Source organism: Lithobates pipiens, unplaced genomic scaffold (genome assembly GCF_037356315.1).
Source record: "Lithobates pipiens isolate NorthernLeopardFrog02 unplaced genomic scaffold, aLitPip1_a1.2 Scaffold_93, whole genome shotgun sequence".
In the NCBI taxonomy this organism is placed as follows: Eukaryota; Metazoa; Chordata; class Amphibia; order Anura; family Ranidae; genus Lithobates; species Lithobates pipiens.
In genome coordinates this window covers 815,441-827,115 of record NW_027507916.1, presented here as the reverse complement: position 1 = coordinate 827,115, position 11,675 = coordinate 815,441, and the positions used below count along the sequence as shown (strand labels likewise).

Genomic DNA, 11,675 nt, shown 5'->3' with positions numbered 1-11,675 from the left:
GAAAGCAGCTGACAACAGAAAGAAAACGAGAGCTTCTGCAGAAAGTTCGGGCAAGAAAAGCCCAGATGGAGGAGAGTAAGGTGGAGGAGCAGACAGACCTGCAGCTGAAGAAAGAGGAGAGAAGACTTTTCCAGAAAGCCTATACACTGAAGGCATACTGGGAGAAAGAAGGAAAGCAGCTGACAACAGAAAGAAAACGAGAGCTTCTGCAGAAAGTTCGGGCAAGAAAAGCCCAGATGGAGGAGAGTAAGGTGGAGGAGCAGACAGGCCTGCAGCTGAAGAAAGAGGAGAGAAGACTTTTCCAGAAAGCCTATACACTGAAGGCATACTGGGAGAAGGAAGGAAAGCAGCTGACAACAGAAAGAAAACGAGAGCTTCTGCAGAAAGTTCGGGCAAGAAAAGCCCAGATGGAGGAGGGTAAGGTGGAGGAGCAGACAGACCTGCAGCTGAAGAAAGAGGAGAGAAGACTTTTCCAGAAAGCCCATGCACTGAAGGCATACTGGGAGAAAGAAGGAAAGCAGCTGACAACAGGAAGGAAAAGAGAACTCCTAGAGAAAGTGCGGGCAAGAAAAGCCGCGATGGACAATCAAAGATACGGGGATCAATGGGAAGTCGGCCCTGATGAAGGCAGAGACAGACAGGTAAGTACATGTTCTTGCATATAGAATATATAAAGTGAAGGGGGGACATTGCCTTCATGGAGGATTACACATCAGTAGGAGGATATTATGCTGGTTGGGTATAAAATATCCGTATGTTATAGACACGCCCAGATATAGGCAACAGAGATTGTTGGGGGACCTTCTCATGTCCCTCATATGGAAATCCATAGAAGTGATCAGTAGGCAGAGCTCCTCCAATGATCAGATAGATTAGATCTAGAGCAGATATAACCATACAGGAAGGCAATGAATGGACTATATAGAAGGTGATCCTTCCTTCATTGTTGGATAGTGGAGGAATGAGCGGCAGGGAGGCTCCGTACCTAAAGACAATATATCCGAGTGAAATATAGGAAAGTTATCACGTCTGTAAAATAGGGGATAGATTTATAGCATTTTTATTATTGCTCTTTTTTTTTTTACCGGTTATGGCGGCGATCTGCCATTTTTATCGGGACTGCGACATTACGACACATCGGACACTTTTGACACATTTTTGAAACCATTGACAATTATACAGCGATCAGTGCTATAAAAACGCACTGATTACTATGTAAATGTCACTGGCAGGGAAGGGGTTAACACTAGGGGGCAATCAAGGGGTTAACTGTGTTCCCTAGTGTGTGTTCTAACTGTGGGGGGAGGGGACAGACTATAGTAGATGACAGATCGTGGTTCCTAGCTATTAGGACTCACGATCTGCCTCTCCTCTCCTCTCCTCACAGAACAGGGATTTGTGTGTTTTACCCGTTTGGATGCTATTTATGTCGTTCCCTGGTGTGCTGGCAAATATCTTCCCTTTACAGACACACATCCCTGTTCTGCCTCTCGTGCCCATGATCGCATGCTGTCATCGCGTCTGCCGGTTTTGAGCATTGGCACCCCCCTGCAATGCAGCGGGCACGCGCATGCCTGCTATCCCGTTTAAAGGAGCCGACGTACAGTGACGACGGCTCGCGGGATCGTGCCGACCTGCCGCAGTATAATGACGGCGGCTGGTTGGCAAGTGGACCAAAAACAGTAACAGTTTGTTCCAGAGGAAGGCAAAAAAAAAACTGCGGTCAGGGATCGGGGGGCAGTTTTGTCTCATAAAGACAGACGGATTCCTCGGTGACCTCACACAGGCAGTTGTCGCAATTCCCTGGATCAAACTATTTCCTCTTCAGCTTAATCAGTCAAGCAATGGGAGAAATGCAGAAACTTCTACCAACCAATCAGAAATCATCTATTGCTTCACCTGCTTTGAACTGAAGGATGTTATATGATAGATCTGTTTTATGTCATCCTGGAGCTTCTATGATAACGAATATGACTTTTTTTTCTCTTTAGTTTTGGATTGAGAGTGAGATCCCCGCTGTCCCACCATCAGAACCCATCGACATAATGATACACCTCGATGATGGGGAATTCCATACAAGCAGCAGATCTCCAATCAACACGTAAGTTTCTTCATTGGAATTTCCTTTGTACAATGTGACATCACCAATGATGGGGCACTGATCTTTAGATCTGGAGGATAATCTGTAGTGATAGTAAAATTGGAAAAACAGGGTCATGGGAGGGATTTTTGCTACTCTTAATGGAAAGGTTATATTGTATTCTTTGCACAAAGCTCATCTAAGATTCCCCTAATGGTAAATGAATTATGTAAAGTGTTGGTGTCCATGGTAACCAAACTGCAATTATCATTCAGTTGGTTTCCCGATTTCTCGAAACTGATTTGGGATCCAGATGATCATTTGATGTTCTGGATTATTGGACGAGGCCAATCACTAATGACTGGAGATGACAAGTCCCATGAGCCCATGATACGAATTCCAGTCACTGGAAGAGAAAACGTCTGGTGGGGAAAAGTGAGAAGAGCCTCTTGGTTAGATGATGATGATTAGTGGTGAAATATGTAACTACCAGCAGCTCACTTTATGAAGAAATAACAAGAGAGCCAGGTCTGCCACCTATGCAGTAGGACCATATAATGTCCTTCCATCCAGCCATTAATGGCATTGCAGATTATGCTGAAGATCCAGATACTAATGTATTCCCCTAGGTGTATATTTGGGTGTGGGGTTAGGAGTGCCGAGTACAAACAGTGTTATTATGTCCTGGGGATTCATTGTACATGTTTTTTAGTTAAGTTGTATACGGCCAAGAAGCCTAGTTTAAGGATAAAATGGCTACATTGTCATGTTCCTTCTAGCCGTATGAGGAGCTATCTCTTTTTCCCTGGAAACACAGACTAGACCCCCGCATGGGCAATATTCAGCCATGTCCATGGAGGGTTCCTTATTTTCTGGCCAGAAGGTGGCAGAGGAAAGGGGGAGGCAAGACTCCAATACAGCACCAAGGCAGCGGCCATGCTTGCTTCCTTCTTGGCCCGGCACATCAGTCCAAGCTCACAAATGATCTCTCCCAGTCCTTCTAATGACATTTTACAACATCTCATAACTTTAGTAGCAAATGATTTACCTTCCAATTTCTCTTACAGGAGTGAAGAAGCTATGGTCACTGAGGATGCATACCCAACTTCATCCCGGCCTGACACAACCACACAACAGACTCACAATGCTGGACTATTCATAAACTTTCTGAGATCCATCCCGATTATCGGGAATATGGCCGGACCATAATAGTAAGTATCCTTTCCTGTAGTTACATAGTTATCTAGGATAAAGTCCCCTGTCTATGAAGTACGATCTCCCATACACGGGGGCAGTTGTGGATTAGAGGAGGGAGAACAAAACCCTTTGGTATCTGGAGGACATTTTAGAGGGGACCAAATCTCAGTTCATATGGAATTTTCCAAAGTTGCAGATCTTTGATGAATGTTCCTTTCCTAGTGTTATGAGGAAGGTGGGGGAGGGGGGTGCTTTGTTCAGGGGGAAGAATAGTGATTAGGAAAGGTTTTCCGGCTTGCTTGGCAGTGGTTGGTCAGCCCAGTTGGGACATCCCATTAAGTGTTCCTCTAACTTCCCTCAGGGATCCCAGTAAAGTAATGTTCTCCTCTATGGCATTTGTTCTCCTCCAGTACCTAAGATGACTTGGCTCATGGCACTAGCTAAACATATAGAGAGGGTTCCTCTACCCAACACCAAAACCTCCGCCAAGTATCTGGCCAGCTGCTTCTGTGGAGAAGACCACCTTATATAAATGGACATTTGGGGAATTGGCATAAACTGATCAGTACTAGAAAACTGAGGGACGTCTTTAATGTAGATGGAAGGCCATAGTCGTGTGTAACATTCTGTAATATCTCTTCTTTTTCTCTTTCCACAGAGCTAGTCCAGTCAAGTGGCCCATTGAACCACCGAATCAGCTCACTGAGGGCTCCATTCAAAGCAGAAGAACCAAAATGCAATGCAGGCCCATTAGGGGCACCAGGGCCCCGCCCCCTCTCTCCTCTCCACCCCCTATATGTATCGTGCTGCAATTCACCTGCTGCCTGACCCACCACTAAGATGGGGTAAGTGGCAGGCATGCAGCAGGCGGGTGTCCTCCCAGATCAGTCCGCACCACTGACCGGGGGGTCTAGGAGGTGGCTGTGTGTCTGTGCTGCTGGCCGTGCATGCCGGAGGGGGTGATTGGTTGGGAAAGTGCACTGGTGGGGGGGAGGGTGTTAGATAAGTCTGCTGGTGGGGGGGAGGGTGTTAGATAAGTCCGCTGGTGGGGGGGAGGGTGTTAGATCAGTCCGCTGGTGGGGGGGAGGGTGTTAGATAAGTCCGCTGGTGGGGGGGAAGGTGTTAGATAAGTCCGCTGGTGGGGAGGAGGGTGTTAGATCAGTCCGCTGGTGGGGGGGAGGGTGTTAGATAAGTCCGCTGGTGGGGGGGAGGGTGTTAGATAAGTAGGCTGGTGGGGGGATGGTGTTAGATAAGTCCGCTGGTGGGGGGGAGGGTGTTAGATAAGTCCGCTGGTGGGGGGGAGGGTGTTAGATAAGCCCGCTGGAGGGGGGGAGGGAGTTAGATAACTTCGCTGGTGGGGGGGGTGTTAGATAAGTAGGCTGGTGGGGGGGAGGGAGTTAGATAAGTCCGCTGGTGGGGGGGAGGGTGTTAGATAAGTCCGCTGGTGGGGGGGAGGGTGTTAGATAAGCCCGCTGGAGGGGGGGAGGGAGTTAGATAAGTTCGCTGGTGGGGGGGTGTTACATAAGTAGGCTGGTGGGGGGGAGGGTGTTAGATAAGTCCGCTGGTGGGGGGGAGGGTGTTAGATAAGTCCACTGGGGAGTAGGGTGTTAGATAAGTAGGCTGGTGGGGGGGAGGGAGTTAGATAAGTCCGCTGGTGGGGGGAGGGTGTTAGATAAGTTCGCTGGTGGGGGGGAGGGTGTTAGATAAGTCCGCTGGCCCAGCCCGCCCCTGTTGGGGGAGGTGCATGCTCACCCCCTCTTTCCTGGCCTGCCAGGCTGGGTGCACGGATGGGGGTCTGGTATAGATTTTGGAGGTCATTTTGTTTGCATGGAGTTCCCCCTTTACAGGTGAGTAGAAATTTTTCGAATGTTGTTGAAGTTGTGCTGTGTGAACGGGAAGACACAACAAATATAAAGCAGTATTGTCAGTGGACTGTCTCCACCATCTATTAGGAGCAAGCCTTCCATTCCCAGGTGAGGTGTCCTGTCCCCGCCCCTTCAGGGTTCAGGTTGAAGATGCGGAGGAGGAGCGAGGGAGGAGGAGGAGGGGAACTTCCCTTTTTAGGTGAAGTTCCACATTAAGATGGGGCAGCACAGAGGCTTAGCGGTGAGCCTTGCAGCACTGGGGTCCTCGGTTCAAGACCTGACCAGGACACCATCTGCATAGAGTTTGCATGTTCTCCCTGTGCTTGCGTGGGTTTTCCCCGGGTACTCCGGTTTCCCCCCACACAACAAAAACATGCAACTTTTTGTGTTGGTGGTGCAGTGGTGAGCACAGCTGCTTTCCAAGCAGACGACCCGGGTTCGATTCCCGGCCAACATAATGGCCAAGATTCTCCCCAGAGACTGGAATTATATGTGGAGTGCAGATTAGCGATGGGATAAAATGTAAAGGAATGAAGTGAATGTCGTGGGTTTGTATGGATTTTATTACACACCTTAGAATAGATTTCTTGCAGGTAGGTGTGATTGTTGTGTATTCTCAGTGTCAGCCAGTAGGTGGAGCACTCGGCTACCTTTCAGGTATTTTCTAGGCTCTTCTTCACAACTTTGCTGAAGAAAGGCCGGCTATGTACTATATACAGTGGGGGAAAAAACACCTACCAACCAACAATAACCCTCCCCCCACAGACTGGCTCCACTAGGTGCTCATGTGGTACACAGATTAGTCCTGTCAATGTAAGAAGGTTCTCCTAACGACAACTCGTTATGTGTATAGAAGACGCCTGTCCACAGAATCCCTTCCCTCCAATCCTCACCATCATGGGGAAGACCAAAGAGCTGTCAGAGGACGTCGGGGAGAAGATTGGGGACCTGCACAAGGCTGGAATGGGCTACAAGACCATCAGCAAGAAGCTTGGTGAGATGAAGAAGACAACTGTTGGATCGATTATTCACGAATGGAAGAAATACAAAATAACCATCAATCGCCCTCAATCTGGAGCTCCATGGAAGATTTCACCTTCATGGGGTGAGGATGGTCATGAGAAAAAGTGAGGGATCCGCCCAGAACTACACAGGGGGGAGCTTGTGAATAGGGATGAGCCGAACACCCCCCTGTTCGGTTCGCACCAGAACCTGCGAACAGACCTAAACTTCGTGTGAACTTTAGAACCCTATTAAAGTCTATGGGACTCGAACGTTCACAATCTAAAGTGCTAATTTTAAAAGCTTATATGCAAATTACTGTCATAAAAAGTGTTTGGGGACCCGGGTCCTGCCCCAGGGGACATGGATCAATGCAAAAAAAAGTTTTAAAAACGGCTGTTTTTTCAGGAGCAGTGATTTTAATAATGATTAAAGTGAAACAATAAAAGTGTAATATTCCTTTAAATTTCGTGCCTGGGGGGTGTCTATAGTATGCCTGTGAAGGGGCGCATGTTTCCCGTGCTTAGAACTGTCCCTGCACAAAGTGTCATTTGTGCAGGAAAAAAAGTCTTTTAAAATCACTTGCGGCTATATTGTCGGCTCCCCGTAATACAGAGAACATTCAATGAGTGTTCTCTGTATTAGCCGACAATTCATTCATTCATTGATAAAAAAAAAAAAAGCGCAGGGGTTCCCCTAAATTCAATTACCAGGCCCTTCAGGTCTGACATGGATGAACCCCGTGTCAAATTAAAAAAAAAAATTGACGTGGGGGTCCCCCTAAATATCCATACCAGACCCTTTGGTTCCAGTGACCCCAATTTTGGAGTTATAATTGCTGAGAGTGACCCCAATGTTGGGGGTTATAATTGTTACCAGTGCCCCCAATGTTGGAGTTTTAATTGCTGCCAGTGACCCCAATGTTGGGGGTTATAATTGCTGCCAGTGACCCCAATGTTGTTGGTAATTATTGGTGCCAGTGACCCGAATGTTGGGGGTTATAATTACTACCAGGGACCCCAATGTTGGGGGTTATAATTACTACCAGGGACCCAAATGTTGGGGGTTATAATTGCTGCCAGTGGCCTCAATGTTGTGAGATAAAATTGCTACCACTGACCCCACTGTTGGGGATTATAATTTCTTCCAGAGACCCCAATGTTGGGGGTTATAATTGCTGCCAGTGATCCCAATGTTGGGGGTTATAATTGCCACTAGTGACCCCAATGTTGGGGGTTAAAATTGCTGCCAGTGACCCCAATGTGGGGTGTTATAATATCTGTCAGCGACCCCAATGTTGGAGGTTACAATTGCTGTCAGTGACCCCAATGTTGGGGGTTATTATTGCTGACAGTGACCCCAATGTTGGGGGTTATTATTGCTGACAGTGACCCCAATGTTGGGGGTTGTAATTGCTGCCAGTGAACCCAATTTTGGGGGTTATAATTGCTGCCAGTGACCCCAATGTTGGGGGTTATAATTGCTACCAGTGACCCCAATGTTGTTGGTAATTATTGGTGCCAGTGACCCGAATGTTGGGGGTTATAATTGCTACCAGTGACCCCAAAATTGGTGGTTAGAATTACTTTGTGACCCCAATGTTGAGGGTTGTAATTGCTGCCAGTGACCCCAATGTTGGGGGTTATAATTTCTACCAGTAACCTCAATGTTGGGGGTTGTAACCTCAATGTTGGGGGTTATAATTTCTACCAGTAACCTCAATGTTGGGGGGGGGGGGTATTTTTAACCACTTAAGACCCGTGCTATAGCCGAATGACGGCTACAGCGCGGATCTCCATTGCCGGGTCTACGTCTATTGACGTCGTCCCGTGCACGAGGGGCGCGCGCGGCACGCTCTATGATCGGCGAGTCTATGAGACTCGCCTGATCACTGATCCGAGCAAGGGGTCGATCCCGACCCCTTATCACGTGATCAGCTGTCAGCCAATGACAGCTGATCATGTGATATAACGGAGACGGTAATCGGCTATTATTCCTCCTCGCGCTGACAGCGCGAGGAGAAAAAAAAAGAGCCGATCACCGGCGGCCGTGATCGGGACATTAGTCCCGATCACGGCCTGCCCTGCCAGTGCCCACCTGCCCCCTCATCACTGAACATAATAAAAAAATAAGTGCCCCCCTCAGTGCCACCCTGCAGTGCCCACAGTGCCACCCAGCAGTGCCCACAGTGCCACCCAGCAGTGCCCACAACCTGCCTCAACAAAGGTGCTGCACCCCAGGGCCACATATCCGTGCCCATCAGTGTCATCTACCAGTGCCCATCAGTGCTCAGCAGGGCTGCCCATCAGTGCCACCTATCAGTGCCCATCAGTCTCATCTATCAGTGGTACCTATCAGTGCCCCTTAGTGCCACCCATCCGTGCCATCTTATCTGTGCCCATCGGTGCCGCCTTATCTGTGCCCATCGGTGCCGCCTTATCTGTGCCCATCGGTGCCGCCTTAACTATGCCTCTTCAGCGCACTTCAATGAATGAGAAAAATTACCTGTTTGCAAAATTTTATAACAAACTATTAAACATGATTTTTTTTTTTTTTTTGCATCTTTTTTTGTTTGTTTAGCAAAAAATAAATCTCCCAGCTGTAATTAAATACCACCAAAAGAAATATCTATTTGTGGGAAAAAAATGATAAAAATTTCATTTGGGTACAGTGTTGTATGACCGCGTAATTGTCATTCAAAGTGCATCAGCGCTGAAAATTGGTCTGGGCAGGAGGAGGGGTTTAAGTGCCCAGTAAGCAAGTGGTTAAGTAAATAACAAGGTAGATTGATTTCCAATATTTCATCATAGAATTTGATCAGTGATTGTTTATCATCGTCATGGTGATGGGAATAATTGGTGTCAGTCCCCCCATGATGTGTGGGGTTCCGTGCTCCGGATTTCTGTGGGGGGGGGGTATTGGTTGGTGACCTGAGTGGGGGGTCCTAGCAATACAGACATCCATCTGTGGACTTATAACCCCCAACATTGAGGTCACGGGTGAAAATTGCTACCAATAGGGAATCTAATAAAGGGGGTCCGACCTGCTACTAGCAAGGAGGAAATAATAAAGTGGCCGGTGAGTGTACAGTATATGCAGTATGTGACAAAAGTAAGTACACCCCCTCAGTGACATTTCTTCTCTCTTTTCATGTGACAACACTGAAGAAATGACACTTGTCTACAATGTAAAGTAGTGAGTGTACAGCTTGTATAACAGTGTAAATTTCCTGTCCCCTCAAAATAACTCAACACACAGCCATTCATGTCTAAACTGCTGGCAACAAAAGTCAGTACACCCCTAAGTGAAAATCTCCAGATTGGGCCCAAAGTGTCAATAGACGGCACACACATCCAGTGGCGGGAAATGTAAACAGTGTGACGTCCATCACAGGAGGTGGGACTTCGTTACTGCGGCCTCCCGGCCCGAGAAATTCAAATCCAGCTCCATGACACAGCGGGAAATCGCCGCTCTAAACGACCCAGACACTGGTAAGCTGCCTCTGATGGGCGCTGATATTTAAGTAAGGCTGCAGACACGATGCAAGAGAAAGTCAATAGACTGAGGACACGATGCAAGAGACGGTCAGAGACTGAGGACACGATGCAAGAGACAGAGACTGAGGACACGATGCAAGAGACGGTCAGAGACTGAGGACACGATGCAAGAGACAGAGACTGAGGACACGATGCAAGAGACAGAGACTGAGGACACGATGCAAGAGACGGTCAGAGACTGAGGACACGATGCAAGAGACAGAGACTGAGGACACGATGCAAGAGACAGAGACTGAGGACACAATGCAAGAGACGGTCAGAGACTGAGGACACGATGCAAGAGACGGTCAGAGACTGAGGACACGATGCAAGAGACAGAGACTGAGGACACGATGCAAGAGACGGTCAGAGACTGAGGACACGATGCAAGAGACAGAGACTGAGGACACGATGCAAGAGACAGAGACTGAGGACACAATGCAAGAGACGGTCAGAGACTGAGGACACGATGCAAGAGACAGAGACTGAGGACACGATGCAAGAGACGGTCAGAGACTGAGGACACGATGCAAGAGACAGAGACTGAGGACACGATGCAAGAGACGGTCAGAGAGGACACGATGCAAGAGACGATCAATAGACTGAGGACACGATGCAAGAGATGGTCAATAGACTGAGGACACGATGCAAGAGACGGTCAATAGACTGAGGACACAATGCAAGAGACGGTCAATAGACTGAGGACACGATGCAAGAGACGGTCAATAGACTGAGGACACGATGTAAGAGACGGTCAATAGACTGAGGACACGATGCAAGAGACGGTCAATAGACTGAGGACACGATGCAAGAGACGGTCAATAGACTGAGAACACGATGCAAGAGACGGTCAGAGAGGACACGATACAAGAGACGGTCAGAGAGGACACGATACAAGAGACGGTCAATAGACTGAGGACACGATGCAAGAGACGGTCAATAGACTGAGGACACGATACAAGAGACGGTCAGAGAGGACACGATACAAGAGACGGTCAGAGAGGACACGATACAAGAGACGGTCAGAGACTGCAGACTGCATTTTTCCTGAGCTTTTCTTGCAGTAAAAAGGTGCCAATAATGGGCAACAATAACCTCATATTAATTAATATCCTCAATTTAATAAGTCAAATATAATACAATTGTATATAAAAATAAAGGTTTTCGGTTTTCCACTAAGTGCATCCTGCATTTTCGGTTTCAGCACCCCTAATTTTTCTGAATTATGGAGTGTCCATAATCAGAGCCCGTCGGTGTCGATCGGACGAGGATCTGTTTCTGGCCACTTACAGGACACGGTGTCCCCGCACATGAAAATAAAACACACATCTAGAAACGGTGACACGAGAGATAATTATTTTATTACACGACTACTGAGAGATTCTACATCACTTCCATTAAACAAACTGCATTTCAATATATAGAATTTTTCTCTTTTATTTTTTTATTTTTTTGCTGATAGAAATCCACACTGCGGCACACCCGGGAGATGGCGAGGGGGGCGGGGGCAGGTGGGAGGAGCCTGGCTCACCCGCTAACCCCCCCAGCTGCTCTATGAGGCGCTGACCAGCGCACGCTCCCGCAAAACACTGGACCCTGAAAATGCGGCATTACAAGCTGATCCGTATGATAAGAGGCTGCTGAAAGGAGAACAAAGAAGGAATATCGATCGACACATTTATTGTTCCTAAGTGAACAAATAGATTTTACTAGATCACATCCCCGCTTCTGCTCCCTTACCAGGGCTTCAATTACCATCAATAGAGGGGCCCAGGAGGTGGAAGCAGAAGAGGGACTTTTTTTTTTTTCATTTCTGGGGCGTAGGTGGATAAAGTCAGTGCTGCTGTTCTGCTACACCCCTTTGTAGGCGAGGTTGGGGGGCCTCATCAGGAAGGATATATGGGGCCCCATGATTTCTAAGTGGCCTTGCCTACATATACTTACCTTTCTGGCAGCTTGTTTCTTGAGAAGCCAATAAGTGGTAAAACAAGCCTT

At 47.8% G+C, this 11,675-nt stretch overlaps 1 non-coding gene across 1 annotated transcript; it reads left to right on the top strand.

Annotated features, from left to right (window-relative positions):
- The first annotated feature begins 5,527 nt into the window (after positions 1–5,527).
- On the top strand, positions 5,528–5,599 carry TRNAG-UCC (transfer RNA glycine (anticodon UCC)). Its single transcript has one exon. It is a non-coding gene; the product is annotated as a tRNA-Gly (tRNA).
- The last annotated feature ends 6,076 nt before the right edge of the window (positions 5,600–11,675 follow it).